The 24,441-nt window shown below is 40.4% G+C and overlaps 1 protein-coding gene across 15 annotated transcripts in view; it reads left to right on the plus strand.

Moving 5' to 3' along the window:
* Window positions 1-24,441, plus strand: part of Oxr1 (oxidation resistance 1) — a 434,885-nt gene that overhangs the window by 286,163 nt on the left and 124,281 nt on the right.

Raw genomic sequence — 24,441 nt, forward strand, 5'->3', positions numbered from 1 at the left:
GAGTGCCCTGTAGTCCCAGGCATGCCTACAGGTACAAGAGGGCCATCGATTAACAAAGCGTGCAGCTTCCTGCCCTTGAGAGACTTAAATTCCATAACAAGTAACAACCTGGTGTGTCAAAAGAAGGCTAGAAAATGTAAGGATGAGACATTCTAACAGAGCTAAAGACAGTGCTTACAATGACTGTTTAAATGAGGAGAATGAAATGGACTTGGGGACTTCCAAGTAATGAATTACAGAGGAATAGCAGGGATTTTGGTTTGTTCTTTGTTTCCCCTTCAGGTTTTTATTCAGTAGAACAAGTGGTTCTTTTCCTTTATGAAAGCAGTGTAAATCAATGGGTGAAGAACTAGAGCACGTTATCTATTCTTTTTTTTTTCTTTTTTTTTTTTTTTTTTTAGGAGCTGGGGACTGAACCCAGGGCCTTGCGTTTGCTAGGCAAGCGCTCTACCACCGAGCTAAATCCCTAACCCCACGTTATCTATTCTTATGGAATACTTCTCTCCTCGCCTCTTTCTCTGGCTTTTATGACACGGTATCTCCCTCTGGAGCCTTGAATGGCTTGCAACTCACTGTGTAGCCCAGGATGGACTCAGACTCATACTCGGTCCTTCTTCGTCAGCCTTCTGAGTGCTATGATTACAGGCTTGAGACAAACATACGTAGCTCCAGAACACATGAAATGAAGTGCTCGGACTTCAATGTGTGTATCTCCCTGAAACTCATGTATCCCTAACCTCCAAGGTTCTTTCCTAAGAGCCAGAGCCCTTGGGACTGAATTAGGTGAAGAGGACAAAGCACTCCCGATTGGACTCATACGCTCCTTAGAGGCACAAGAGAGATGCCCCCATCCTTCCTACCATGTGATATTAGAATGGCACATGAAAGTCTAGGAAGAAGCAGATCCTTACTGCACACAGACAATAAACCTGCGTCTTCATCCTGCGAGATATTAGAAGAAAATTACTTTCCTTTTTAAAATAATTCACCCAGTTTGTGATATTTGGTTTTTCCAACCTGAAAAGACAGACAATCTGACATCAATAATCCAATCTTAAGGAACATGTTTTTTCTACTTTTCAGTTGTATTCCTATAAAAATTTACTATTTACAAAAATGAACTGATATATTTGCTTTAATTCCTCATCAGCAGTGGGTCTCTGTGCCTCACTCTGATCCCCTAATTTTAATGGTCCACAAGGTCACTCCTGACTTGATCTCTGTTCACTATTCTGTATCACCATCAGGTTCTCTCCTCACTGTCCACACTGAAACCATGCCAGGCTATTTCCTTTTCCCATGTGTTAAGCTCTCTTTCTTGCATCAGGGTCTTTAGCGTTCCTCCTATGCTGCCTCCAGCTACCCTCTAAAGACTATCTTCACCTTTCTGCTGGTGTCTTCTCTCTGCTGAGCCTTCCCAGGTTACATTAACTGTGGAATCAGTGACTCCCTGTCACTTTTCCCACAGCGTCCTGTGACATTCTTCATCATTGCATTGGCTTGTCCTTTGGACTTGCTTGTTTCCTTCTCTGGGAGCCCTCTGGGGTCACCGACTACTGTCTGTCATGGTATCTCTGATAATTTCCTGCTGGGTTTCTGACCTCTGTTACGTTTCAACAGACCAACCTACAAATTGATCAATTCTCTGTCCAGACTAAACGGAGCCACACAGTATGTTCTAAGTCCTGCTCTCTTCAGCGACATGGACATTAGATCCTGGATATTAGAATCTCTCTTGACAGTTTCTCTTCATCATACCCTACTATACTAAAACATTACATTCATGTCTTTTTTTTTTTTTGAGTTTTTTTTCTTACCATTAAGATGACAGCTCATGTCTTTTTTTTTTTTTTGAGTTTTTTTTCTTACCATTAAGATGACTATTACTGCTGAAGTAACTCTTCCAGGCACATGTTTGGTCACCTCAGTCTCCTCCTGCCAGATTCTTCTCGGGTTTGTCACAGTTTTGTCAGTCAGAGTAGATGACAGCTTCATCTATTCTTCCCTTTGGCCTCTGCAGAATTGTTTTGGTTTGAGTCATTACTGCTATGTGGCAGTTTCCGTGTCCAACGATGGCTGTTCTGTCTCCGTTCAACAGAAACAGAGCTGCTCTGTGTAGCGAGATTTGACTTCTTCATTCGGAATTGCTTGTTTCACCTTTTGCTAAGAGCACATGCTTTAAAATGGGAGAAAATGTTCACAGATATCTTCACGCATCTGGAGAATCGAGATTTTGTTGTCAGAGCAACTGACAGTAAGCATCATTAGCTCAACGCAGATGTTCTGGATATGAACCACATGTGTCCAATGAAAATGGAAGAAACAAGAAAGAAATAGAAATACTGATAATTCCTTGCTTTTAAGCACCCTCTAGAGATAATACTGGCGGATTGATGATGAGAAATAATAGCCAGCATTTTGATTTTATTTTTCTTTTTTATTTCTGTTTTTGAAGTGTTAGGACCAGTCCCAAGGCTCTGAACACACACGGAGAGTATCTCACCACCATGCTGTAACTCCAGCCCTTGATTGCTAACGCCCAAGGTCTTAACGCTTAGGTCAAACCCTCCATCCGCAGTGTCTCGTTTGTTTCTCATGAGCTCTTGGAGCCTTTTGTAAGTGAGGTTTTAAAGGCTTAGAAAATATCAATGCTCTTCCTAGGCTAGGATTGCTTAGAAGTTACAGGACATAGGTACCAGTCCAAGGCTTCTGCTGGGCCTTCTTACCATGCCTTCCCATCTGTCAGCTATACTTTCTATGACCTTCCAGAACCTTTTCTTTAATGTAGGGACTTGTCCATAGACAAGAGGCTATCAGACAGAATTTCTTCATCCACTAGAAGAACTCTCAGTTGACCTACAAGTGCAAAAATGAAGAATTCCACTGATTATTCCGGGCCTTGGTTTTAACAGCTTGGCATGTTATCAAGTAAAGAATGAATAGTGACCTTTATTTTAAAAGTTGGAACAATGTATAAAAATATTCAGACAAAACATATAGTTCATACCAAAGAAAAAGATTAATATAAATGATTGTGCTAATGACTCCCAAATGTGTTGGCTTTGTGTCTTTATTGTTTTATAATATCCTAATTTGGGGGATACTTTATGAAAACAACTAGCTGTCTAGGAACACAGATAGGATTTTCTGCAAGTTCATCACCTTAACAGTTCACAAAAATGATTATTACGGACACTTGGAAATACATCCACAGTCAATTATACACCTGAAACCCCACTTCTGACACACCCCCGGTTATGTTTTTAGGTTCACTTATTATGCTAACATTTTATGTTTTAAATATTGCAAAATTCAAGATGACTGCTTCTTTTTTCTCTTTCCTTTTATTTAAAATAGGGATTTTTTTTCTTCCTACAATATATCCTGAGTCCATTTTCCTTTCTACTCCTGTTATTTCCTCTCCATCTCCCCTCTCATATGAATCCTCTCCCTTTCTGTCTCTCATTAGAAAACACACAGGCTTCTAAGGGATAATAATAAAATAAAATAAAATATGATAAGACAAAAACTAACACATTGGAAGAGGGAAAAAAGCAAATGGAAAAGAGTAAAAAAAAAAAACCCAAACAAACAGGCACAAGAAATAGATATAGATGTAGAGAACCATTCATTCACACTCAGGAATCCCATAAACACAGTAAAATGGAAGCCATCATCCATATGCAAAGGACTTGGGAGGGGGCAGGTAAAAAGGCAGTGTGTGTGTGTGTGTGTGTGTGAGAGAGAGAGAGAGAGAGAGAGAGAAATGATAAAAAAAATAAGATTTTGTTTTTAAGAAATGAAAATCCCTGACATGACATGATGGGATTAAGTCACCATGACATAAGTCACATGGCATTATGACAAAGATGCCATTGATATCATTTTCTGTTGGCCTTCTATTGCCAGACATGCGGCTGACTCTGAGTTTGTTTCCCGAGTGAGACTCCCTAGGGGAACACTGATTTTTCATTTGCAAGTGCTTATCAATTGGAGATAGCTTCTGGGTTAGGGAAGGGGACCTGTGTCTACTTCTCCTTCAGCTCTAGGATCTCCTGTGGTGTGGACCAATGCAGGCCCTCTGCATGCTGCCTCTGTCACTGTGATTTCATATGTGTACAAGACAACTGTTTTCACATGACATAGCTACCTAATAATTTAATCTAAAATCTTGAATAGTCTTAGGAAGAATAAAAATATCTGTAATAAAGCTCATGAATAGAACTATTGCTAATTTGAAGTGTTTGGAATTCACATTTCCATAGTTTCCCAGATGGAAAGCCTTCAGAATAAATATTTGGAATAATTTTTACCCTTGAATACAGCCTTCAAAAGCATAATCTCACAACTGTGGTGTATTTTCCTTAAAGAAAATTTATAGGAACCTAGTGTTTTAAGTACATAGTTACTTAAATTGAGAAGAAATTCTTTTCTTCTGTCTTTGCTTTTAAAATATTTCACTGAGTGTTAGTGCCACACACATTATACCTGTAATTGCAGTAATTGGGCAAAGCAGGAAGTTTATAAGTTCAAGGCCATGCTAGGCTACATAGTGAGAGCCTATCTCAAACATGAACTCATGCACATAAATACATATGCATATATGTATATAACTTAATATTTTATACATCTGATTAAAATAAACTTGAGAAATTGCTATAATCAAGTGCCATTTACAGAAATTCCATTTGTATGTTTTAGTTTCTTATGTGAAAGATGAAATTATTATTTTATTAAAAACATCACAAATATGTAAGAGAGGCTCTTGAGACCAAACTCAATGGCTTGTTTTATTAGGCTTCTTCTAATTTAAAGAGGCTAAAGTAAGGCTATTCTTTCCCATACTCAGGAATAGTTTTCCTTTTGCCCACATTATGTTTATGACTAAAAGGAGGAAACATTACTGACAGTTCTTATCACTAGTGCTGCATCTCAAACTGTAAGATTGGTTGAAAAACAAAAACCACTCAATCAAGTTAGTTTTTTTACTCATATATAAATATAGTTGTAACTCGGTGGGTTGAAAGACTGATTCTCACTCATTATTTGCCTCAGAGGCTTCTTTATATCTATATCTATATCTATATCTATATCTATATCTATCTATCTATCTATCTAGATACACACACATGTATAGTCATTTTATGTCTTATTTTTCAATGAGGAACAAAATGAGATAGTTTATTTTTTTCTTTGGAGAATGTGTGTCTTTGGTTGCTGTGAATTACTTTCTGGAAAAGGTTAAGCTAATATTTTGATGAAAGATAAAAATCTTCAAAGTAAGCTACAAGCTTTAAAAATAAGGATGAGAATCCCTGAGCTAGAATGTCAAGGCTCGAGGGATAGAGGGAAAAAAATCTGTATGACATACAGTGAGGATTATTTTTGGCATAAAGTTTATATCTCTTCATTAGAACTACTCTTTCAAATTATGACCTTGTCCTTTGTATCCGTGTTTTGGAATAAAAATTTGCAGAATCCAAGAGTATAAATCCATGGGTTTCCTTAGAGACAGCAGCTCTTAGACATGAATGATGCCATCATTTCTACACAGTAGGAGTGGCAGAGGCCATGGGGCTTTGAGAACATGTGCTTTATCTAAAGATAGCCAACCTTCCCTATGCCTCCCAAACAAAATACATTAACACACCAAATGTGGCTTTCCAGTGTGCTGCCCAGCCTGGACCACAGTGTCTCCCTTCTCATCTGAGCTGTGTTCTTTTCTTTTTCCTTCTTTTTTTTCTTCTTCTTTTTCTTATGCATGCTTAACAGTAGTTGTTTAACTTCTATTTGGACAATTCTGGTGACAAGAACTCACAAACTCCAGAGCTGCAAAGTCCTTTGTGTCTCATGGTACTGTCGGTGGTGACAATGCTCCTCACATAGCATCAGCTTCGTCAATGCTAACTAACAGTGTATTTCCCTTACCAACCAGGGCCAGAAGCTTTCTTTCCTGTTTTGTGACTGCTACTTGTGATTTTGTTGCCGAGTAAGGTTATAACTGTTTGTTACCTGAGGGGCACAATCAGCTCTTGAAATGCAGTTTTCATATTTTGATGTATTCCAGTTGAGCTTACATGACACATGTCCCAGAGTTCCTACAGATCATAGCTTATCTCAGAAAGGTCTACTTCTCATTAACATTTCAGCCTAGTGAGACCCTCTGAGCAAAGAATCCAGCCAAGCCTCAGTTCTGCTCATCACCCAGGGGAAAGGATGGGTGGTCAATTCTGCAATAATGCATTTTCATTGTTTGTAGAGCACCAAATCCATGCTTAAATATTTTTCAAAAGCAAATTAATACAAAACGAATGACATGGCTGTTCTCAGTTCATGGAACTGAGCAGAGAGAAACAGCAGTGGGGACCATTTATGAAGTCTCTGGGATGCTCAGGCAAAAGATAACGGCAGCTAGGAACAGGCACCAAGCAGTGAAAAGAGAAAGCACATTTGGAATTGATACAGCACCAACTGATGACAGAATCTGCAGAATGACAGAGAGGACCTAAGCAATGATTTACGTTTGGGGCTTTGGGCATACATGTATGTGTGTGTGGGGAGGGGGTATAAAAAAATTCAAAACTTAAGTCACATATTAGGAAGATGATTTATAGTTATACTCTCTGCTCTTGTGTACATAAAAGTCCTTATATCTTAAAAGTATGCCTCAGTGTTTGGTTGTATCTGTGGTATTTCTTGCATGGCCTGGGTGAACCTCTTCACTGTATTCACAGAGTGTATGCCTGGAATCACATTCTTTTGTTAGCAAGCATCTTGGGGAGAGAGAAGGGGCCAAAGCACCACACCTCCTCTATGAAAATGTGGACATATTCCCTTTCGTTTCTTAAGATTTTATCTAGCATCAGAAAGCCCAAATGTTATTCTCATCTGCAAACTAGAATCGTAACATAAAAAGAATATAAAATGTGCTCTATGTAGTTTACCTTTAGGAAAGAAAAGTATCTTCAACATTTTCTGTTGTTTGGTTGTGCTTTTTTCCCCCAACTTTGTTTATGTAATTTTTATTTACATTTCAAATGTTATCACCCTTCCCAGTTTCCCCTCCATAAATCCCCTATTCCCTCCTCCCTCCCCCTGCCTCTATGCGGTTGCTTCCTCATCCACACACCCACTTCTGCCTCAGCTCTCTAACATTCCTCTATCTAGGTCATTGATCCTTCACAGGACCAAGGGGTTCCCGTCCCAGTAATGCCAGCTAAGGCAGTCCTCTGCTACTTATCCAGCTGGAGCCATGGGCACCCCCATGTACACTTTAGTTGGTGGTTTAGGCACTGGGAGCTTTAGAGGTCTGGTTGGTTGATATTGTTGGTCATCCTATGAGGTTGCAAACCCCTTTAGCTCCTACAGTCCATGACCTAACTTCCCCATTGGGGTCCCAGGGCTCAGTACAATGTTTGGCTGTGTACATCTGCACCTGTATTGGTCCAGCTCTGGCAGAGTCTCTCAGGAGACAGATATACTGGGCTCCTGTCAGTAAGCACTTCGTGGCATCAGCAATAGTGTCTGGGTTTGGTGTCAGCAGATGGGATGGATCCTTAGGTGCGTCAGTCTCTAGATGGCTTTTCCTTTGGTTTCTGCTCCACTCTTTGTCCCTGCATTTCCTTTTGACAGGAGGAATTCTGGATTAATATTTTTGAGGTGAGTGGGTAGCCCCATCCCTCAACTGGGGGCCATGCCTATTCACTACATAGGGTCTCTATAGGTTCTATCTACCCTTTGTTGGATATTTCACATAAAGTCCTCCCTGTTGAGTCCTGGGAACCTCTTGGGTCCCTGGCATCTGAAACTTTCTAGTGACTATGATCAGTTCACCCTTACCCACTGCTACATATCTACTTTCAAATTCCTAACCCTCAGTACTTCTCCCCCATCTCCTCCCATATCTGAACTGCCCACCCTTTTCACTCCCCCTCCTGTCTCCCTCCCAGATCCCCCTCTTTCTCTACTTCCCAGAGATTATTCTCTTCCCTCTACTGAGTAGTACTGTAGCATCCACACTTTGGAGTGATCTGCTGTCTTCTTGGGTTTCATATAGTCTGTGAGTTGTATCCTGGGTATTCTGAGCTTCTTTTTGGCTAATAGCCATTTATCAGTGAGTGCATGTCATGTGTATTCTTTTGTGACTGGGTTACCTAACTAAGGATGATATTTTTCTAGTACCATCCATTTGCCTGTGTATTTTATGAAATCATTGTTTTAAATAGTTTTGTAGTACTCCATTGTGTAAATGTATCACATTTTCTATATCTGTTCCTCCATTGAGGGGCATCTGGGTTATTTCCAGCTTCTGGCTATTATAAATAAAGCTGCTATGAACATAGTGGAGCATGTGTCCTTGTTATATGTTGGAGCATCTTCTGGGTATATGCCCAGGAGTGGTATAATAGCTGGGTCCTCAGATAAAACAATTTCCAATTTTCTGAGGAACCACCAGACTGATCTCCAGGATGGTTGTACCAGCTTGCAGTCCCACCAACAATGGAGGAGTGTTCCTCTTTCTTCATATCCTTGTCAGCATCTGCTCTCACCTGAGTTTTCGATCTTAGCCATTCTGACTGGTGTGAGGGGGGAATCTCAGAATTTATTTTGATTTGCATTTCCCTAATGACTAAGGATGTTGAACATTTCTTTAGGTGCTTCTTGGCCATTCACTATTTCTCAGTTGAGAATTATTTCTTTAGCTCTGAACCCCATTTTTTAATAGTGCCATTTGATTCTCTGGAGTCTATCTTCTTGAGTTTTTTTATATATATATATTGGATATTAGCCCTCTATTGGAGGTAGGATTGGTAAAAATCATTTCCCAATCTGTGGATTGCCATTTTGTCTTGTTGACAGTATCCTTTGTCTTACAGAAGCTTTGAAATTTTATGAGGTCCCGTTTGTCAATTCTTGATCTTAGAGCCATTGGTGTTCTGTTTATGAAAATTTCCCCTGTGCCAATGTGTTCGAGGTACTTTCCCACTTTCTCTACTATTAAATTCATCATATCTGGTTTTATGTAAAGGTCCTTGATCTACTTGGACTTGAGCTTTGTACAAGGAGATAAGAATGGGTCAATTTGCATTCTTCTAACACACTGACCTCCAGTTGAACCAGCATCATTTGTTGAAAATGCTATTTTTTTTCCACTGGATGGTTTTGGCTCCTTTGTCAAAACTCAAGTGACTATAGGTGTGTGGGTTCATTTCTGCGTCTTCAATTCTATTCCATTGTTTTACCTATCTGTTTCTGTACCAATACTAGGCATTTTTTATCACTATTGCCCTGTACTATAGCTTGAGGTCAGGGATGGTGATTTCCACAGAAGTTCTTTTATTGTTGAAAATGGTTTTCGTTATCCTGGGTTTTTTGTTATTCTAGATAGATTTGAGAATTGCTTTTTCTATCTCTGTGAAGAATTGAGTTGGAATTTTGATGGGATTGCATTGAATCTGTAGATTGCTTTCAGCAAGTTGGCCATTTTTTACAATATTAATCCTGCCAATCCATGAGCATGGGAGATCTCTCCGTCTTCTGAGATCTTTAATTTCTTTCTTCAGAGGCTTGAAGTTCTTGTCATACAGAACTTTCACTTGCTTAGTTAGCATCACACCAAGGTATTTCATATTATTTGTGACTATTGTGAAGGGTGTTGTTTCCATAATTTCTTTCCCAGCCTGTTTAGCCTTTGAGTAGAGGAAAGCTACTGATTTGTTTGAGTTAATTTTGAATCCAGGCACTTTGCTGAAGTTGTTTATCAGTTGTAGGAGTTCTCTTTGATCTCCTTTTGCTGTCTAATTGCTAGAACTTTAAGTATTATGTTGAATAGGTAGGGGAAGAGTGGAAAGATGTATTAGGCAGTGTTCCTTCTGTTTCTATTTTACAAAATACTTTGAGAAGTATTGGTATTCGGTCTCCTTTGATAGTCTGATAGAATTCTGCACTAAAACTATCTGGTCCTGGGGATTTTTTTGTGGGAGACTTTCAATGATTTCCTTGGGGGTTATGGGAGTGTTTTGATGGTTTATCTAAACCTGACTTAACTTTTGTATTTGGTATCTGTCTGGAAAACAATCCATTTCACTTAGATTTTTAAGTTCTGTTGAATATAGGCTTTTGTGGTAGGATCTGATAATTTTTTTGAATTTCCTCAGTTTCTGTTGTAGTGTCTCCATTTCCATTTCCCTTTTTGATTTTGTTAATTTGGATACTGACTCTGTGCCTATGGTTAGTCTGGTTAAGGGTTTATCTTGTTGATTTTCTCCAAGAACCAGCTCCTGGTTGTGTTCATTTTTTTGCATCTACTTTTTCGTCTTGGTTGATTTCAGCCCTGAGTTTGATTATTTCCTGCCATCTACTCCTCTTGGGTGTATTTGCATCTTTTTGTTCTAGCGCTTTCAGATGTGCTGTCAAGCTGCTAGTTTATGCTCTCTCCAATTTCTCCGTGGGAGCACTCAGAGCTTTGGGTTTTCCTCTTGGCACTGTTTTCATTGTGTCCCATAAATTTGAGTATGCTGTGCCTTCATTGTCATTACATTCTAAAAAGTCTTTAATCTTTATTTCTTCCCTGGCCAAGTTATCATTGAGTAAGCAGCTGTTCACTTTCCACATGTATGTGGGCTTCCTGTTGATTTTGTTGTTGTTGAAGATGAGCCTTAGTCCCTGCTGATTTGATAGGATGCATGGGATTATTTCAATCTTCTATCTGCTGAGGCTTGTTTTGTGACTGATTACATGGTCAGTTTTGGAGAAGGTACTATGAGGTGCTGAGAAGGTATATTCTTTTGTTTTAGGATGAAATGTTCTGTAGATATATGTTAAGTCCATTTGTTCATAACTTCTGTTAGTTTCACTGTGTCTCTGTTTAGTTTCTGTTTCCATAATCTGTCTATTGGTGAGAGTAAGGTGTTAATGTCTCTTACTCTTACTGTGTGAGGTTCAATCTGAGCTTCAGTAATGTTTCTTTTACATATGTTGGTGCCCTTGCATTTGTGGCAAACTCAGAATTGAGTTTCTCTTGGTGGATTTTTTTTTTCTTTGATGATTACCATGTTGTGTTGGTCCCCATCTTTTTTGATAACTTTTGGTTAAAAGTCGAATTTATTGGATACTAGAATTGCTACTCCAGTTTATTTCTTCAGACCATTTGACTGGAAATTTTTTTTCCTACCTTTGAATTTGAGGTAATGTCTGTCTTTGTCACTGAGATGTGTTTCCTGTATTCAGCAAAATGTTTATGTATCCAGCCTGCTAGTCTATGTCTTTTTATTGGGGAATTGAGTAGACTGATGTTGAGAGATATTAAGGACCAATGACGGTTGCTTCCTGTTATTTTTGTTGTTACAGGTGGAATTGTGCCTGTGCAATTCTCTTCTTTGGGTTTGTTGTGAGAAGATTAGTTTCTTGCTTTTTCTTGGGTGTAGTTTCCCTCCTTGTGTTGGAATTTTCTTTCTATTATCTTCTGTAGGACTGGATTGGTGAAAATATATTGTTTAAATTCGGTTTTGTCATGTAATATCTTGGTTTCTATGGCAATTGAGAGTTTTGCTGGATATAATAGCCTAGGTTGGCATTTGTGTTCTCTAAGGGTCTGTATGATATCTGCCCACGATCTTTTGGCTTCTATAGTGTAAGTTGAGAAGTCTGGTGTAATTCCAATGGGTCTCCCTTTATATGTTACTTAACCTTTTACCCTTACTGCTTTCAATATTCTTTCTTCGTTCTGTGAATTTGGTGTTTTAATTATTATGTGATGGGAGGAATTTCTTTTCTGGTCTCATCTGTTTGGTGTTCTGTAGGCTTCTTGTATGTGTATGGGCATCTCTTTCTTTAGGTCAGGGAATTTTTTTTCTATAATTTTGTTGAAGATGTTAGCTTGCCCTTTGAGTTTGGAATCTTCACTGTCTTCTGTACCTATTATCCTTAGGTTCAGTCTTTTCATCGTGTCCTTGATTTCTTGAATGATTTGAGATAGGAGACTTTTGCTTTTTTTATTTTCCTTGACTGTTGTGTCAATGTCTTCAAGGGTATCTTTTTTTTTTTTTTATTAACTTGAGTATTTCTTATATACATTTCGAGTGTTATTCCCTTTCCCGGTTTCCGGGCAAACATCCCCCTCCCCCCTCCCCTTCCTTATGGGTGTTCCCCTCCCAACCCTCCCCCCATTGCTGCCCTCCCCCCATAGACTAGTTCACTGGGGGTTCAGTCTTAGCAGGACCCAGGGCTTCCCCTTCCACTGGTGCTCTTACTAGGATATTCATTGCTACCTATGGGGTCAGAGTCCAGGGTCAGTCCATGTATAGTCTTTAGGTAGTGGCTTAGTCCCTGGAAGCTCTGGTTGCTTGGCATTGTTGTACTTTTGGGGTCTCGAGCCCCTTCAAGCTCTTCCAGTTCTTTCTCTGATTCCTTCAACGGGGGACCTATTCTCAGTTCAGTGGTTTGCTGCTGGCATTCGCCTCTGTATTTGCTGTATTCTGGCTGTGTCTCTCAGGAGAGATCTACATCCGGCTCCTGTCGGTCTGCACTTCTTTGCTTCATCCATCTTGTCTAATTGGGTGGCTGTATATGTATGGGCCACATGTGGGGCAGGCTCTGAATGGGTGTTCCTTCAGTCTCTGTTTTAATCTTTGCCTCTCCCTTCCCTGCCAAGGGTATTCTTTTTCCTCATTTAAAGAAGGAGTGAAGCATTCACATTTTGATCATCCGTCTTGAGTTTCGTTTGTTCTAGGGATCTAGGGTAATTCAAGCATTTGGGCTAATAGCCACTTATCAATGAGTGCATACCATGTATGTCTTTCTGTGATTGGGTTAGCTCACTCAGGATGATATTTTCCAGTTCCAACCATTTGCCTACGAATTTCATAAACTCGTTGTTTTTGATAGCTGAGTAATATTCCATTGTGTAGATGTACCACATTTTCTGTATCCATTCCTCTGTTGAAGGGCATCTGGGTTCTTTCCATTTTCTGGCTATTATAAATAAGGCTGCGATGAACATAGTGGAGCACGTGTCTCTTTTATATGTTGAGGCATCTTTTGGGTATATGCCCAAGAGAGGTATAGCTGGATCCTCAGGCAGTTCAATGTCCAATTTTCTGAGGAACCTCCAGACTGATTTCCAGAATGGTTTTACCAGTCTGCAATCCAAGAAGTTAGACCGCAGGGAAACAAATAACCCTATTAAAAAATGGGGTTCAGAGCTAAACAAAGAATTCACAGCTGAGGAATGCCGAATGGCTGAGAAACACCTAAAGAAATGTTCAACATCTTTAGTCATAAGGGAAATGCAAATCAAAACAACCCTGAGATTTCACCTCACACCAGTGCGATTGGCTAAGATCAAAAACTCAGGTGACAGCAGATGCTGGCGAGGATGTGGAGAAAGAGGAACACTCCTCCATTGTTGGTGGGATTCAAGGGTATCTTCTACTCTTGAGATTCTCTCTTCTATCTTTTGTATTCTGTTGGTGATGCTTACATCTATGACTCCTGATTTCTTTCCTAGGTTTCCCATCTCCAGGGTTATTTCCCTTTGTGCTTTCTTTAATGTTTCTATTTCCATTTTAGTTCCTGAACAATTTTTTCAATTTCTTTACCTGTTTGATTTTGTTTTCCTGTATTTCTTTAAGAAATTTATATGTTTCCTCTTTAAAGGCTTCTACTTGTTTACCTGTGTTCTCATATATTTCTTTAAGTGAGTTATTTATGTCCTTCTTAAATTCCTCTATCATATTCATGAGATGGGATTCGAGGTCTGAATCTTGCTTTTCAGGTATGTTAGGATATCCAGGACTTGGTGTGGTGGGAGAACTGGGTTCTGATGTTGTCAAATAGCATTGGTTTCTGTTGCTTATGTTCTTGTACTTGCTTCTTGCCATCTGGTTATCTCTAGTGCTAATTGCCCTTGCTGTCTCTGGCTGGAACCTGTCCCTTCTGTGATCCCGGTTGTGTCAGAACTCCTTGGAGTCCAGCTATCTCTATGATCCTGTGATTCTGGCATCCTGTGATCCCGAGATCCTGTTTTGTCAGAGCTCTTGAGTGTCAAACTTTCTCTGGGCGTTGCTAGAATAGGTGGGGAGCTAGAGTCCAAGGGTCTACACCAGAGACAGGTGCAAGCTGGAAAGAACCTGTGCCTCTGGTTGGGTGGGGTTTTGTGTTTCCCTGGTTCTTGTGGGGATCCTAGTTATGATGGGTGTTGGGGTAGATATTGTGGCTTCAACTGGTATCTTGAGCGATGCTGGGTGTGTCTTATTTCCTGGGAGTTGAGCTTCCTTTGTGGTGCTGTGATCCTGGTGGAATCAGAGCACCTGTGATCCTGGGCATTTCAGAGCACCTGGGAGTCCGGCTTTTTCTGGGTGTTGTAGGTGTGGGTGCAGAGCCAGTGTCACAGGTCTGCTCCTGGTCTAACTTCAAACTGGAAGGAACCTGTGCCACTAACTGGGCGGGGGTTCTTGCATTCCTGGATCCTGGGGGTCCCAGTTACTCTGGGTGGTGGGCCAAATGTTGTGGCCTGACCTGTGATCCTGGGTGTTTTAGAGCACCTGGGGATTGAGCTTCATCTGGCTGTTGTAGGAAAGGATGCAGATCTAGTGTCCGAGGTCTGTTCTGGGTGCAGGTTCAAACTGGGAAGGCTGGTTGTGCTTTTTAAAGATATAATATAGATATCATTGATGTCCTAAGATTAAAACCCCTCAGAATACAGAAATCATAGTTAGAAAATAGAAAGGTATTGAGTAGAAAGTGTGTTATTTAATATCTGATTCCTCTGCTTCCTCTGAGTGTGAAATCATGGTGAGTGTTATTTTCCTCTTTTCTCTGGGGAAAATACCAAAGATTGAGATAATGCTTTAAATTTTATTTTTAGTTTGTGGTTTTGTTTTGTGTTTGTGTTTGTTTTTCTGTACGGGAAATTAAATACAAGGTCTTTACATTCTAGTCTAGCACTCTTTTCGGGACACTGGGTCCCTAACCTCTTTATACATTTGTGTTGAGACAGCATCTCACCATGGTCCCCAAGCTGGCCTTGAACTGGTTTTTTTTTTTTTTTGTTTGTTTGTTTTTTGTTTTTGTTAGCCTCTGCTGGTAATAAATCTCCTTTTTTTCTCCCTCAGCTTCCCAAAGAGGTAGAATTACAGCAGGCCTGGTTTTGCTTTACTTTGCATTTGAATAAGTACTTTAAGATGTTTCAGAAGGAAATTTTTGGATAATGATTTGAAAACCAAGAACACACAGAAGTAAACTAAAAATTACAGGAATAAAACGGGGGATAAAAAAAAGCTCCAGTATCTGTGGAGTACTAGCAATGGGCCCTAAGTACCTTAAATAAAGCCCCAAACAACCTTTAAGTCCTTCAAATGCTTCAAACATCTTTTATGAATATATCAGGGAGTCATGGTCAAGATCTGTGATCCCTCTATGTGAAGAGCTAAGCCATGATGATAAAGTCAGGAAACTTTTCTTGTAGAGGAAAACCTTGGTATGTGAGCCTCGTGCCAGAGAAAAAGGAGGCTTTCCACAGAGATCTCTGGTCCAGCGAGGTGTGCGGGTTCAGAAGAAGGGAAGAGAATTCAGGCAGGTATTGTTCTGCCTCCGTTTCAGGCCAGGCTGAGCCAGTAGGGGACTAGCCAGTGAGGGGTGCAGGAGGGCTTCTGACAGCTATTTTGGAAGAACAGATCTCTTCCCCAAGTGGTGGTGTTACACCTCTTAGGACAGAAGCTCTCAGAGGACAGAGTGATTCTTGCACACAGAGTAATCCTGAACACAATTCTCAAATACAGTTTTTGGATTGGTCAGTGTCTGACAGCAGGTACTTCCTATTGGTTTAGCCTGAGAGCTTGGGGAGACCTCGTCTACATATTTGGGGGCATGGTCTTGTTTCTATGACTGATCTGTCTTGAGCCTATGTGACCTACGTCCTCACCTTTGGTGGAGGGGTTTGGGACATTGTCCTCTGTGACTGATCAGTCTTGAGCCTATGTAACTTGTGGTCATGTCCTCACCTGTGGAGGAGGGGCTTGGGGCATTGCCCTATGTGACTGGTCTGTCTCAAACCTCTCTACAGGGATCTGTAGGGGGTGGTGCAGCTAGTGAGGCATTTATCTCCTGGGAGACTAGGAATGCACTTGACATCCCTTTTAGGGTTTTGGGGGATTCAACCTATCTCAACCGGGAATCAGGGTACCTTTCACAGCCCATCGGCCCACATTAGTACTGCAATCAGGCAGGCATTAGAGTTTTTAAACAGCATTCAAAGACCACATTTAAATATTTTATGAATGGTAGTGATATTATTATTATTATTATTACTGTTATTATTCTTAGTTGTTTTCTGTGGGCTGAGTTATCAGCTACATGCTTTATATGACTATAGGAAGTGAAGATTGATTGATTTCTGGCACACCCATTCACCTTCTTCCAGCATTCATTATTTGCTCCCCAAAAGATCTATTCCCACATTAATGCTTATTGTCTTGTCTTTTGACCCATTGAGTTTAACCAGAACGTTTCTTTGTCCATGGGTTTGGGACTATGCATTGGACCTGAATGGGTTCATCAGTATGAATAGAACTGAAGGGAATGTCCTGCAACCCCCCAATCCACCAGTAGCCTAGTAGTCTAACAGAGGGAGAGAGAACCAGCTGAAGCCCTCCCTGAGCTATGATTGACTGCTGACAGGTCGTCTCATGCAAACCTATTATAGACAGCAGCAGTTATGCTGCAAGATCATGAAAATTGCTGTGTCATACTCAGAAGTTGTCATTTTACAGCCTTTCTATCTATTGCTGTCTCCTCTATTTCTTTCTTCTTCTTTTTCCTTATCATCGAGCCTTAGAGAGGATATTATAAATGTCCCATTTAGGATTGAACAGAACGGACACTTATCCTCAGGACCTTGTATAGCCATGCAACTCTCTGCTCACCACCATTTACTGTGAAGAGAAGTTTCTTTGTCTAAGACTGTGGCATTTGTCTATAAATGTAAACACTGCTCTTCACCGAGACATGGAACAGAATCTTGAATGATCACTGACTCTGCTTCAAGCTAGAAACCCCTTCTTTATAACTCCCAGACACAGTAGTATTATGGGAGAACACGCTTCATTGGAGGGTGAGGAGTAGAAGGGGCTAGTTAAAGGTGATTATTGCAAAGAACAGGAAAGAATTCCAATTAAATGTAGAACATCTCCTCTGAATTTGGGGCCAATTCTCCACAATGGTTCTTCCTCCTCATACTTAGGTCCCTTGATAGGTATTTGACTGTCTGCCTTTGGTTTTAGAAGCTGTTTTGATAGACACAACCACCCCAAACCCCCATTTCAATTCTCCCAAACTCCTCAAACTGAGGAGGTTGTTAAGCTGTTTAGATCTCTTTATCCACCTCAATCAGGGCTATGATGAAATTTGTAATTCAGTAACTCATTAAGGAATTCTACTGGGTAAAGCACCATTCCTCAGGATCTCCACCTTAACCTTCTTAAAGGATTGACTGAGAATTTGAAAATTTTAAATCACCTCCTGTAGATCAGTGTCTGCTCAGCCACAGGGGAGGCAGAAAGCAGATGGGAAAGCTCTGTCTGAGCTAGTTCCAGGGTCCCTGGGGCATGGGATTCTTAGACCCCTGCCCAGACATCTAGGCACAGCTGGGAGTTACAAAAGAGCAGAGAATGAAGTCAGAAGCCCAAGGCTGTGGAAAGGGAGATGGGGGAGCTCCAGCTTGTCCCAGTGGGTAATTGTCCTTAGCTTTGCAGGCTTGGTGGCAGTTGTGACTGGGAAAGCAGAGAGGCCTACTTCACAAGACTGGGCTGTGGTTCTGTAGGCGAATGCCTTCTCCATGGCTCCCCATGGTGAACCTTGAAAAGAGAGAGTTCATGGTTCTAAACAGTACATAGTCACGGCAGAAAGTAGATGCATAAAACCATATCCATTTCTCAGGGTGGACTTGAAATTAAATACCTTTTTCAGGGAGGACTACTTGGGAAGGGAAGCTTATTGGTTAAGACCTCCAGTCCCCTAGGTACCTCATTAGCATGGAGACCTCTGTTTTGGGCCTACATAATCACAGGATACATTTCTTTAATGTGAGAAGCATGGCACTTGTTCCAAGTCAGAAGTCTGGCAGGAAGCTAGGAGTCACCTAAGCCTTAGGTGTGTGCCCACTGAGTCTCCAGGTCTCAACCTGCTCTACCTTACCAAACTTCCTGGCATGCTCCCACAACTTCCTATATCAAATAATACTCTACAAAAAACATAAACTTAATAAACTGTAGTACACCCTGAACATTGACTTCTCCAGAGAAGCCGAACCAGAAGCATATATACATTTGACATAGAAAAAGGTAGAAAGAGATGCATGGGGTGTGTGTGTGTGTGTGTGTGTGTGTGTGTGTGTGTGTGTAGCATAGTTCAGTGAATATATACAAATGTAGCTAGAGAGACAGAAAAAGAAGGAAAAGCAAGGAGGAGGAGAGAGAGGGATTTTTGAGATACATGGTTTATGTTCTTATTGGAGCTGAAATCCATACAAGCTACTAAAAATTAGCTCAAATTCCACAAAGTGAGACCAACTTGGGACTCGAATAGGAACTTTTTTACACTATAGTCCTGAAAACAAAATGTTTTTTTATTTGGGAAACTAATCTTTTCTCATAAGGTCTTGAGCGATTGGATAAGACCTAGCCACCTTACATAAAATTCTCAGCTTTATTCACAAGTCTACTGATGTCCTTAGATGTTAATCACATTTAAATGTAACTCCATAACATCTTGACTGGCATGTGACTGACCAATGGGGTACCTTCCATCAACAAAACTGACTCATAAAATTAATCCCAGTCATAGATGGACTAGATACAGTTGTGTTTCTACCCTGAGTGTGCTTAAGAGTCGTGTTATCTAATTATTTAAGCTATTGGATTATATAAAACTCAGTCTGTCATTAAGACTTCAACTGTGCTGCTGGGCAGGGTGTCATCTTCAGTGATAGAGCACTGATTAGTTGGCTGTGTTTCAATAGATAACCCTCTTCTCTTGATCGCAAAGCAAAACAAAACAAACAACTACAACAAAAAAAGAAAGAAAGAAAGAAAGAAAGAAAGAAAGAAAGAAAGAAAGGAAGGAAGGAAGAAAGGAAGGAAGGAAGGAAGGAAGGAAGGTAGGAAGGAAGGAAGGAAGGAAGAAAGAACAGCCAGAGGTAAACTCAGCAGTTCACAAAAATGTGCAAAGTTACAAAGGGACCTGGAGGGAAGATTGGGTTTGATGGGAGAGAAATGAGAGAGGGTAATGAGGGGTGAGAATGATTCAAGTTCATTACATACACTTATGAGATTGTTAGAGAAAGACATTACCTGCAGGACCAGTTCGGTCACTCAGAGGGAAAGGTGCTTGCGACTGAGACTGACAGCCCGAGACAGACCTCAGATCCACATGGCGGAAGGAGAGGATCGCCTGCTGACTTCCACACACATGTTATGACACACACACATTTTAAAGCATGTATGCATCCACATTTACACATGCTATATAGTTGTAAAAAAAGCTATAAAGACTTGTGAAATTAAAGCCCCGTGTTATGGCACATTCCTGTAAGCCCAGAACTTTGGAGGCAGAGGCAGAGGCAGAGGCAGGTGGATCAGGAGTTAAAGGCTAGGCTGGGAGAGTGAGTTTGAAGCCAAATTGGGCTACATGAGATCCTGTCTCCAAATAGCAGACAAACAAAAAATTTAAGAAGAAACAAGTATAAACAGATTCGAAACATTAAAAATTACTACTTTTGAACTCATCCATTTGTTTTATGTAGACAAATACAGAGAATTTATGTAGTTGTGAGACTTAGTTGCTTCTTAAAAGTGTTAGCTTGCATGACTTTGGATGTGGGATAAAAAAAGCGAGAGGAAGGGTTATTGAATAAGCCTCTCTAGTGAACAACTGCTTAGCAAATGGCAGGGCAGCTGCTCGTAACGGCATGAGAGACGTGCCTAACTTTTGATCATTGTTACATAAGCCTTCCTTTTTAACTCTTATAGAGTTACTTACAATATGTTTATGTAATATGGTTGAAGCTTCTACCAAGAAGGAACATTTCAGAAGTGATGTTAGCTGGCTCCTTATGTTCAAGAGCATGTGAGTGTGTTTGTAAGAACCTGTGCTTCTGTGGGTACAGTGATTTGTGTACATATCTTTTTACGAAGGGCCCGAGTTAATGTGGAATGTTATTTGTCCTGGGCAGATTTCCATATCAGATGGCCATTAGTGCTTAAGTTAAATGACCTTTGATTTGTGAAGCCTTACAAATTCAATGAGGCAAGGCACTGGGACTGTCAATTTTTCCTAAGGTAACATTATTCCTTTGTCCCAAAGATGTATAATAAAAGGATTCTGCTATGACAAGCAAGGTTTTGGGAGTCTGCTGTAATAATCATAAAATGAGATTCATGAAATGAAACCTTTGTAATGAAAAATATAACCTAAGTATTCTTTTCAGAAAGCAATTTGCTTATCAAAATTATAGTAGTCAAACATAAGATAGAAAGAATATGACTAGTGTCTTGTATTTATAATTTGGTTTCTGGGACTCATTTATATTAGTCAGATAATGTTTTCTTGTGCAACAAAATTCAGCTTATACTTACCTAGTTAAGCCAACCACTTTGTATAATATAGAAGAAGACAGAAATAAGTTATTGTTTTATTTGCTTTTTTCCATTTACTTACACTTCTGTATATGCCTAGTTGGATATCCTATGAGCATTGTGAAGGTCACAGAATAACTTGTAGGACTCAGGTCTTTTCTTCTACCATGTGGGTTCCAGGGATAGAACTCAAATCCTCCGACTTATCCTCACTTTATAAGCCATTTCACTGGCCCCAGAAATAGTTTTAAATGATAAAAGTAAAAGTCTTCCTATAGGATGCTTTCTGCTTACTTGGGTTGAGAGATGATAAGTACTATGTTTCAAAGCATGACAGTCAGTTATTGTCAACAGACAGTTTTCATCTTCATTAGAAAATAAAAACTCCAAAAATAAAACAATAAAAAGCAAGTCATGCTAATAAGCATGCAACCCTTCCGTTTTTCTCAGTTTTTACCATAACCATTTCTGGTGACATGATACCTAATTCTAGCAGCATGATGCCATTTCTTTAGGTAACAGCTATGTTATATTTTTATATGAAAGATGACGATTTGGGTACCTGTGTAAATACTTTGTGGGAAATTGGAGGGGAAACCAATATGGTTCAAGGCTGGCAATATGGCTCAGTGGTCTAGCACTAGTCTACCATATGGAGGAGCATGGGTGTGGTGCCTAGGATGGGGTTGAGTAAAGTATGGAGAGGAGAGGAAAGGAATGGGAAGGAAAAAAGACAGAGAAGGGAGGGAAAATATGAATTTTAAATGTTTAAGTTCATTGATTTTTTTTCTATCAGACTAGGTATGATTTCTCTATGTCCCCATTTTATTTTCTACAAAATAATAATACAGTCTTGTGTATGGCATGTTTTTAACAGTTACATTTAATTCCTATTGTATTCATTGTATAGTGTCAAAAAGTTATTAGCTTAAATGATACAAATCTAAATTCCTAGTGGTGTGAAGTCTAGATCCATCTTTCTAGACTAAAGATGGGGTTTCAGGAAGGCTATCTTCTTTTCTGGAAGCTCCAGGAGGAACTCTACTTTCTTGCTTCTTCAGGTTTCTAGAACTCATGTGCATTTGGAGGCTCATGGTCTCACATTATCTTCAAAGTTTTTCATGTTGTATCCTTTTGAATCTGCCCTTCCTGCCTCCCTTACCACTAGAAGGGACTCTCATGGTTACAATAGGCCAATAAGCATGATTGAAAAAAATTCCCACCTCAAAGGTAGCGAACTAGCAAACATGTCATCTACAAAAACGTTAATTCTTCATCATATGATGACATCCATAGGTTACCGCAAACATTATAAAGACACATATGGAGGCCCTCACTCTGCCAACAATATTCTGCCAACAATATCAGAATGCCAGCCACTCCGAAACCACTCAGAGCATGCTGCCCTTTGCTGTGGAGGAAGAGTCCTTCCCTGTTTGCCTTGTAATATTTAGGTAAGAGGATGCCAACTGACCAGTGTCCCAGAAACTAAATGAGCCCCAAGCTCCAGTTCACTGAGTTTCAACACCTTGTACAAACACTAGTTTGGGCACTCTGCCTAGAAATCTGGAGGCAAAAAGAGCAACACTGTTGTCATATCTAACCTAGAGCCCAGTGGTCTCCAGCTGCCGCCTCTCCTCTTTACAAGCCTTTTCTTTCTCGGGACTATTTTACTGCTACACTAACAACTTTCTTCTGTACAGAAGTTGAGTGCTCCCGCCTCTGTCAAGTCTAAAGCTGCATGCATCCAGCTTTGAGGTTGGCAACTCTCCCCAGTATTCCTCGTGTGTTTGAACTCATCTCCAGAGCTCTAATTCATCTCTCTGATTCACACCACTTCTGTCTATTGTGAGAGAAGCACAGCTATTCTCTCATATGTGTGTGTAAGCATTTGGAGTCAAATGCCACTTTGTAGTCCCTAATAGTCCCTGCGGTTGCTTGATGTTATCTTCCTCCCTGATGTTGTCCCAGTGTAATGGCATGGGAGACATAATTCATTATTCATCATTGTTACATAGGCTTCCTGTGTTTGCTCTTGGGTAGCTGTTTGTAACAGAGGTCGTGTCATTTGGAAGACTCATCTACTGAGGTGGGAGCATCCCACAAATGACCTCAGCTGTTTGTGTATGCAAGCAAGCATGGAGACATCCTCTGTCTTCAGATGTAGCCTCCTGTCTCCTGCTTTCCTTCCTTCACTGACTGTGCCAGCACCCTGAAGAAGGCTCAGTTCTCACTTACTCTCCCTTAAGTCTCTGTTTTCCCTTGTATTGGATCAGCCCTTGTCAGTATGTTAAAGGGCACCAGGAGCTATTTTAAGCACCCACCATATGCCAGACCCTGTGTTTAGACATTCTGCATATATTGTCTCCTTCAATCCTAATTTAATACCTTAGTGGGTAGATATTATTTCTCTCTCTCTCTCTTTGTACTATACATGCAACTGGGGCACAGAGAACTTTATGCTGTCCAGCAAAAGCAATGAGGTAATTGTAGCGGGGAGAACTCAATCTCTGATTCACCGGATTTCAAAGCCCCAGTTGTTTACCCGTCCTTTATGAGCCTGTCATTCAATTCCGGTTTTAAGGTGTGCATGCTTGCTTGAGTTCATGGATTCAGTGGCAGATCTCACAGCGACCTAACGACAGACGTGTTCTCGTTCATGTAGTTGGTGGTGTCTGTGGGCAGCTAAAGACCGCATTGTGTACTGTTTTGATCACTGGACAAACATTTTCCTTGTAGATGGTCATGCAGTTTAATCAGGTACATTTCTCACAGCTCCTAAGTTGAACTGCAGTTAAAGGAGGAAGAAATTTTTCAGGTGTGGGTGGCTTTGAGCCAAAATAAACTAAATTAGGCTCCCAGTGAAGGAAAATAATCCTGACAAATCCATTCCTCTTTCGCTAAAGATCAACCCTTAGTGTAACCAATGGCAGGCCAAAACTTGCTTTTCTTCTTTGAACAAAACACCCACAAAGGAAACAGAAACCAGTTTAGCAACTTCACTAAGGAGTGCAGAAGGCTTCCTGTGACTAAAGCTTCCCACTGTGCCTCTCTGGACCTGGTAAATTGGGAATGCTGCTTCCTCTAAACTCCTTGCTGCTGCAAGATCATGCTTTTACTTCTGAATATGCTTTACATCCTGCATTTCCTTAGTAGAGATATGGATCTTAAATTCTATTTGGTCGAGTGGACTTTGTACCTCGTTCCCGTACTCTACCTCACCCTTTGTTTATTATGACTGCACCCACAGAGATGGGTGAGGTGGGGAGAGGGAAGGGAGAAGGTGGGGGAGGGGGAGGGGGAGAGACAGAGATAGAGACAGAGACAGAGACAGAGAGAATTCCTTTAATCCCAGGACTAGGGCAGCAGAGTCAGGCCGATCTCTCCGAGTTTGAGACCAGCTATGTCTACATAGTGAGTTCCAGGACAGCAAGGACTACATAGAGAAACCCTGCCTCCATCCTGCCTCACCCCTCCAAAGGGGGAAAACAACAAGCAAACAAGCAAGCAAACAAACAAGAGAACAAAGTCCAACTTAAATAGCATAATAGCATGATCTTAATAAGAAAACCACTTTCTAGATCTTATGTTTTCCTGCTCATCAAACAGCATCAAATCAAACATACTAAGGTCCGTTTGAGAACATACTTACATAGTAGCCTTGTCCTTGCATTTTCTGTATAGATCGGAAAGTTACAACAGATGACCTTTTTAATATAAGAAAAAATAGAAAATCATCCTCCAAACTGTGTCTTTCACAGGAAGGAAAATGCAGATAGATAAGTAATCAGCATAATTTATGACTTTTGAG

Source organism: Rattus norvegicus, chromosome 7 (assembly GCF_021556685.1).
Source record: "Rattus norvegicus strain SHRSP/BbbUtx chromosome 7, alternate assembly SHRSP_T2T, whole genome shotgun sequence".
Lineage (NCBI taxonomy): Eukaryota > Metazoa > Chordata > Mammalia > Rodentia > Muridae > Rattus > Rattus norvegicus.